Raw genomic sequence first — 7,150 nt, forward strand, 5'->3', positions numbered from 1 at the left:
TTTCCAGCTCTCTACCTTAAGTGAATGTGAGTCCTTATGTGTTAGGTGAGTCTCTTGAAGGAGGCAGAGGGTTGTTTGGTGAATTCTTATCCATTCTGCAGTTCTGTATCTAAGTGGAGTATTTGGACCATTTACATTCAACGTTAGTATTGAGAAGTGAGGTACTATTCCATTCATCATGCTGGGTTTTTTATTGCTGTTGTTTTCATTGTATTTTTGTTTTATAGGTCCTGTGAGATTTATGCTTTAAAGAGGTTCTGTATTGATGTGTTTCCAGGATTTGTTTCAAGATTTACAGCTCCTTTTAGCAGTTCTTGTAGTGGTAGCTTCGTAGTGGTGAATTCTCTCAACATTTGTTTGCCTGAAAAAAACTGTATCTTTATTTATGAAGCTTAGTTTCACTGGATACAAAATTCATGGCTGATAATTGTTTTGTTTAAGGAGGCTGAAGAAAGGACCCCAATCCTTTCTAGCTTGTAGGGTTTCTGCTAAGAAATCTCCTGTTACTCTGATAGGCTTCCCTTTATTGGTTACCTGGTGCTTTTGCCTCACAGCTCTTAAGATTCTTTCCTTCCTTGAGTTTAGATAACCGGATGACAATGTGCCTAGGTAATGATCTTTCTGTGGAGAATTTTTCAGGTGTTCTTTGAGCTTCTTGTATTTGGATGTCTAGGTCTCTAGCAGGGCCAGGAAAGATTTCCTCGATTTTTCCCCCAAATACATTTTCTAAACTCAGATTTCTCTTCTTCCTTATGAATGAAAATTATTTTTAGGTTTGGTCATTTAATATAATCCAAGACTTCTTGGAGGCTTTGTTCATATTTTCTTATTCTTTTTTTTTTTTTTGTCTTTATTGGATTAATTTGAAAATCTTGTCTTCAAGCTCTGAAGTTCTTTCTTCTGATTGTTTGATTCTACTGCTGAGACTTTCCAGAGTGTTTTGCATTTCTATAAGTGTGTCGTTTCCTGAAGTTTTGATTGTTTTTTAATTTATGCTACCTATTTCATTGAAAATTTCCCCTCTCATTTCTTGTATCATTTTTTCGATTTCCTTAAATTGAGCATCGCCTTTCTCTGGTGCCTCCCCGATTAGCTTAATAACTAACCTGAATTCTTTTTTCAGGTAAATCAGGGATTTCTTCTTGGTTTGAATCTATTGCTGGTGAGCTAGTGTGATTTCGGGCAGGGTGGCGGGGTCATAGGGGGCGGTGTTAAAGAACCTCATTTTGTCATATTACCAGAGTTGGTTTTCTGATTCTTTCTCATTTGGGTAGGCTCTGTCAGAGGGAAGGTCTAGGGCTCAAGGCTGTTGCTCAGATTCTTTTGTCCCACAGGGTGTTCCCTTGATATAATACTCTCCTTCTCTTCCTAGGTATGTGGCTTCCTGAGAGCCATGCTGTAGTAATTGTTATCTCTCTTCTGGATCTAGCCACCCAGTAAGTCTACCAGGCTCTGGGCTGGTACTAGGGATGTCTGCACAGAGTCCTGTGATGTGAACTATCTGTGGGTCTCTCAGCCAGGGATATCAGCACTTTCTCTAGTGGAAGTGGCAGGGGAGTGAAATGGATTCTGTGAGGGTTCTTAGCTTTGGTTGTTTAATGCACTATTTTTGTGCTGGTTGGCCTCCTGCCAGGAGGTGGCGCTTTTAGGAGAGCATTAGGAGCCGTAGTATGGGGAGGAACAGGCAGTGGGCAGGGCCCTAGAAATCCCACGAGTATATGCCTTCTTTTTTTTTTTTTGGCTACCAGGGTGGGTAGGGAAGGACCATCAGGTGGGGCAGAGTTAGGCATGTCTGAGCTCAGACTCTCCTAGGGCAGGTCTTGCTGCAGCTGCTCTTGGGGATGGGGATGAGGTTCCCAGGTCAATGAAGCTGTGTTCCTAGACTGCCTCTACTGTGTCATGCAGGTTGTCGAGGAAGTGACAGAAAGCCAGCAATCACAGGTGTCATCCAGCTCCTATATAACCCAAAGGGCCAGTCTCACTCCCACCATGCCCCACCCAACAGCAACAAGTCTGTTTCCAGGCAGTGGGTGAGCAGGGCTGAGAACTTGCCCCAGGCTACCTGCCTCCCAGCTGTGAAAGTAAATCAGGGTTTGTGCTTCCCCAGCCTCTGGAGTCTGCACACTGGATTCATTTCCTCCCCCCAAGTTCTGGCCAGGAGACTTCTCAATTGGTTCCAATTGTTACGAACTTCAGCTGCAGGTTTTCCCAGTGGCCTTTTCCCAATGCCTCTGGCAGCCTTCCTCAAGGACCCCTGTGAGGCAAGGCAGAAATGGCTTGCTAGGGAAGTCAGCAAGCCCACAGGGCTTTTCCCCCTGCTTTTTCTATCCCTGTATTTTGCTTGGCTCTCTGGATTGACTCAGCTCCATGTAAAGTCAGAATTTTCTCCCATGATCCAGACTTTCAAGTTCCCCAGTGAGGGTGTGTGTTCAGGGATGGACGATCCCTCTTTCCCACATCCACAGTTTGGGCACTCACAGTATTTGGGGTGTCTCCTGGGTCCTGCAGGGGCAATCTGTTTCCTTCACAGGGTCTGTGGGTTCTCTTGACTTTCCTGATTTATTCTTGCAGTTGTTCTGGAGCAAAAGTTCCATGATGCGAATCTCCACACACTACTCTCTCCGTCCAAGTGGGAACTGCAATCTACTCCTGCCTCCTGTTCACCACTATCCCCCCTAAACCACTTCTATTATTGGTGAGGAAACTGAGGCTCAGAGAGGCCAGGGAACTTCTTCAAAGTCACAGAGCCAATCAGCAGAGAACCAAGTCTATGCTCTAGACTTCTTGACACAAAATTCAAGGTCTACATGACAGATGTTAACTAACATCAGTTTGCTAGAGAAACAGAAATAAATTCAGTTCCTCTAGGAAAAACCAAGGATTCAAATACATGAACCACAGAGAATATAGTTGTATTATTTTTAACCATTTTAATTTTTTTCTTTCTAGGAAAGTAGTACACATTCATTGTAGGAAATTGGAATTAATGAAACATATAAAGAAGACAAAAATCAACTGTAAAGAGATAAGTGCTATAAATAGTGTGTGTGCATGTATGTATAGATACATGGGCACAGAGAGTATTTAGGTAGAATTTATATATTTATGTACATATATACACACATATGTAGCATATATTAAAAGTAATTTTAATATGAACTATAGAATACATGGAATTTATATCTTATTTTTTTCTTAATATTATTGTATACATTTATTGGGTACAAAGGTAATTTTGTTCCATGTATAGATTGTTTAGTGGTGAAGTCAGAGTTTTTAGTGTATCCACTGCTAGAACAATGCACTTTGTACCCATTAAGCAATCTATCATCATCCACCCATCTTCTGTCCCCCCAACCTTCCTAGTCTCCAGTGTCTATCAGTCCATACTCTCCTCCATGTGTACCTGTTATTTAGCTCCCACTTATAAGTGAAAACATGTGGCATTTATCTTCATATGTCTAGAGTTGTTTTGTTTAACATTTCTTTAGTGATCAAAATACCCATTTAATTATAAGTATTTCATAAGAATCCATTTTTAAAATTTTCTTACTGTTTCACATTTGTTTCCAACATTTTGCTCTGGTGAATAAAGTAGAAGGGTAAGATTTGAGGTTTCAGTGACATATAGGAAAGGTGCATTATTAAGCATGCCAGGGTAGAATACCTAAGAAGGATCTCTGGGCAGCCAAGGAACTAAAGGGCTGGATCCCATTGAGATTATAAAATGGGAAGGGGAAATATTCTTGGGGGTGTAGAAGTCCCCAGGAAAAACACCATTCACAAATTTTCCCAGGTATGGTTCAGCGTACGAACATGGCAATTCCAGAAAGAACACAGAGGTTCATCCAAGGCCCACATATCTACTCTTTTCCCTGTGTCTCATGACTCTCAGAGAGAAACTACTTTTCTAGAAGACTTCAATCAAGTCTAATAAATCTCTACAAAGCTTCATACATCTTAGGAAAACTCAATAAAGACAGATTCCCCAGAAGAATTTTTGAAAGATAATATATCTTGTTTCTAAATATTATTAATCAGTGCCTGCTGTTTCATCTGAACAAACCCTATTTTTTTTTTAGTTAAATGCAAAAGAATTCTCTCAGATAATGATGGATGACCTATTTACATCATATGAAAATGAAAGTATATTGTCTCTAACCTAAAAGGCTATGTTTAGGCTGCTCAGCTAAAATGTTCTCTAGTTATAAAATATTAATACAGTAATTTTCCTGTGTTTTTCCCTTTCAACAAGTTTGCAATTGTAAGAGTAGTTTTTTGAGTGGACATTATATTTGTATTTTACTAATTCAACCATTTCCCCATGTAAATAGCAACCTTTTCCCAGTAGGCCCTTGTTCAACATGATAATTTTTATTTTTTCTTCTATCTAGATTTTAGAAAGGATTTCAACAATTGTCTAAAGTAATAAAGCTTCTTTTTAAATTATCACTCAGACCTTGAAATGGTCACTTTAATTATATTTGCTTTTTAAACCCTTTCCTTATTTACAACATTTCTGAAAGATGTCTCATTTTAGATTTTGGATTTAAAATGTTTGTTCAACAAGAGAATTCACAAAGATTCAATGATTCAGAGCTCCAGTGAAATAAGACAATGCTTCTTTTCTGAAAATTCAGGCATTCTAATGCCAAACTTGGGTTGAAGGGGAGGGACCGAATTTCCTGAGCAGCTGGTAAAGACAGTGTTCATATACCTCTGATTGCAGAAGAAGGTTCCATTTTGCAAGTTTACCAGTGAAGATGCCATTGCCCTCTAAAGGAAGTTCAAGGACATTCCTTTCTAATATTTTCACTGGTATAATTCTAGAAACAAACCTTCTGAGACAGTATTTCTGAAACTGTGTGCTATAGGTCACTATATCCCTGAGATGATGATAATTGTTTCCCAATTTAAAATAAACCAAGGTGCTCGCTTCTGCAGCACATATACTAAAATTGGAACGATACAGAGAAGATTAGCATGGCCCCTGCGCAAGGATGACATGCAAATTTGTGAAGCGTTCCATATTTTAAATAAATAAATAAATAAAACAAGTTTACCAGTTCAAATAACTTTTGGAAACAGCTAAACAAATCTAAGTACATACTGAAAAGAGAGCTAAGGGAAAAGTGTTTTCCAAACTTATTTGACCATGAACTCTTCTGTCAAGGAAAAATTATTACATCCCAATGAAGAATTTGAAGCCACTGAAGCAGCTTCAAAGGCTTCAAAGGTAGATTACCTCTTCTTCTATGTCCCACTCCCTTAGTAGCTCTTTAGCTCTGTATCCATCATGAATTCACATCAGCAGGGGCTCACCCACATGCTGGACAGCCTTTTCTAGAGTGAAAGAGTGTTACAGTTCTGTTTTCTAGTTTCCACCAAGGCCAGGTAGCTGCTCCTACAGGTTAATATGACTCTTCTTTGTTCCGTGGCACTATTTTATCTCTGTATATTTCCCCTAGCTGTTTTTCTCACATACACACATATTTTGAGTTGAAATCAGTGGAATTTTTTTTTTTGTATAATTTGATTCCCTCTTCCATATTTTAAAATAGTAATGGTTACTTCCAACAAGACCTACAGCATACACTTTGTTTCCCATCAGAAGAAAGAGGAAAGTTAAATGAATAGTGAGCTTCTTGCTGTGGCAGAGGTGGGTGAAAGAAGAAACCTACTCCGCAGCCAGACATCTACTTCCACCCTCCTCTACCTCATAGTCCTAAACCTCTCATCTTTGTCCCCTGAACCCAGAGTACAGGTCTGTTGATCACTGATGCCTTACCCACCCTGGAGGAAGACTGGAAATATCTGGAACCTCAACAGTAAATGACCTGCTTTCCCTGGATCAAGGGCACCTGGAATCCAAATTAAAATTCAGAGGAAAGTAAATCTCCTATGTAAACTATGCTTTTCACATTTTTTCCCACTGATTCTCCTTTGACCTGTGCTGGCCAGTAATATGGCATCCAAGAGAGCACCACTTTCCTGCAAGGTCACTAACCACCAGGCCCAACTCCAATTCCAGAGGGTTCTAGGGTGGCCAACCACTGAGAAATTTCCCTAGACTTTCAGTGCTCAAACTGGGAAAGTCCTTTACAAAGTGGGATTGGTCTGCCTGTTCTCAGCCAAACAGTCTTTGGCAGCAATCTTTCCCAGTAAAAGCACAGAGTCAGAGTAGCAGAACCTCCTTTCCTGTGATTCCTGCTTAACCAGCTGGAGCCTGGCTAAGACTCAGTGACGGGTGAGGAATCTGGCTCCTCCCCTTTCTGCCTCCTCCCCTTCAGTACCTCCAAGCTCCCCGCTAAAGCTTCCTTTTTCCATCTCTATGCCCCTCCGAGTCTTGGTCACAAGTGACCCACTTTGGTTTACTATTTCCGTCATCATGCCTCATTAGTATCCGTTATAATGAGGAGAGCCACCTAAAGAGCTTGTCTCCCTGCAGTCGGAACATAAGGCAGCACAGTCAGATGCTACCTAGAGTGGGCTGATATACATATCTTCTCACAGTAACCTCTGTGTGACCAATGGGGCCAAAATGTCCTCCTGGTCTGAAAGAGTTCCTTCCAGAACCGTCTTGCTGTCTCACAGCTTCCTGAACCCACCCTTCCACATGTACACAGAGAAATACTTAGCCATGTTCTACCAACAGATGTTTACTGAGTAGAGAAAACACAGTGCACATGTATATCAACTTCTCTCTAACCATTTCTTTCTCTCTTGCTGTAGCAAGTCTCTCAGAAGAGGACAGTAACAGAGACTTGTGGCAAGAGCAAGATTTCGATAGGACAAGTCACAGCTCTTCGGTAAACAAGAAAAAGAATCTTAAAGATTAATGAAAGTTGCTGGAGGGAAAATGGTTCAGACAGGCTCAGATTCCCAAGACTGCTTCTCCTGTTTGGAGGTGAAAACATCAAAGGGACAAGAAAGATGACTTTACATGAAAAGAACTGATATTCTGAACTTCTTCTTTCACGACAACTTGTGGCATGCTCTTTCAGCCATACATAATACTTTACAAGCTCGATAACATTCAAGTGGTTTATGATTAAATTGCTATACTTGAAAAAGTAAGATTTTATCTATGTTCTGAGCTTAAAAACTCTTTGGTTAGCTAAAATATTTTCATTCCTGAAACTTTAAAAAC

General features: G+C 40.2%; 1 non-coding gene across 1 annotated transcript; it reads left to right on the forward strand.

Annotated features, from left to right (window-relative positions):
* The first annotated feature begins 4,928 nt into the window (after positions 1-4,928).
* LOC135274927 (U6 spliceosomal RNA) lies at positions 4,929-5,035 on the forward strand. The gene has a single exon (XR_010342672.1). It is a non-coding gene; the product is annotated as a U6 spliceosomal RNA (small nuclear RNA).
* Positions 5,036-7,150: the final 2,115 nt, after the last annotated feature.

The sequence above is a fragment of the Aotus nancymaae genome, unplaced genomic scaffold (genome assembly GCF_030222135.1).
Source record: "Aotus nancymaae isolate 86718 unplaced genomic scaffold, 86718_ANA_hifiasm-v0.15.2.pri h1tg000014l, whole genome shotgun sequence".
In the NCBI taxonomy this organism is placed as follows: domain Eukaryota; kingdom Metazoa; phylum Chordata; class Mammalia; order Primates; family Aotidae; genus Aotus; species Aotus nancymaae.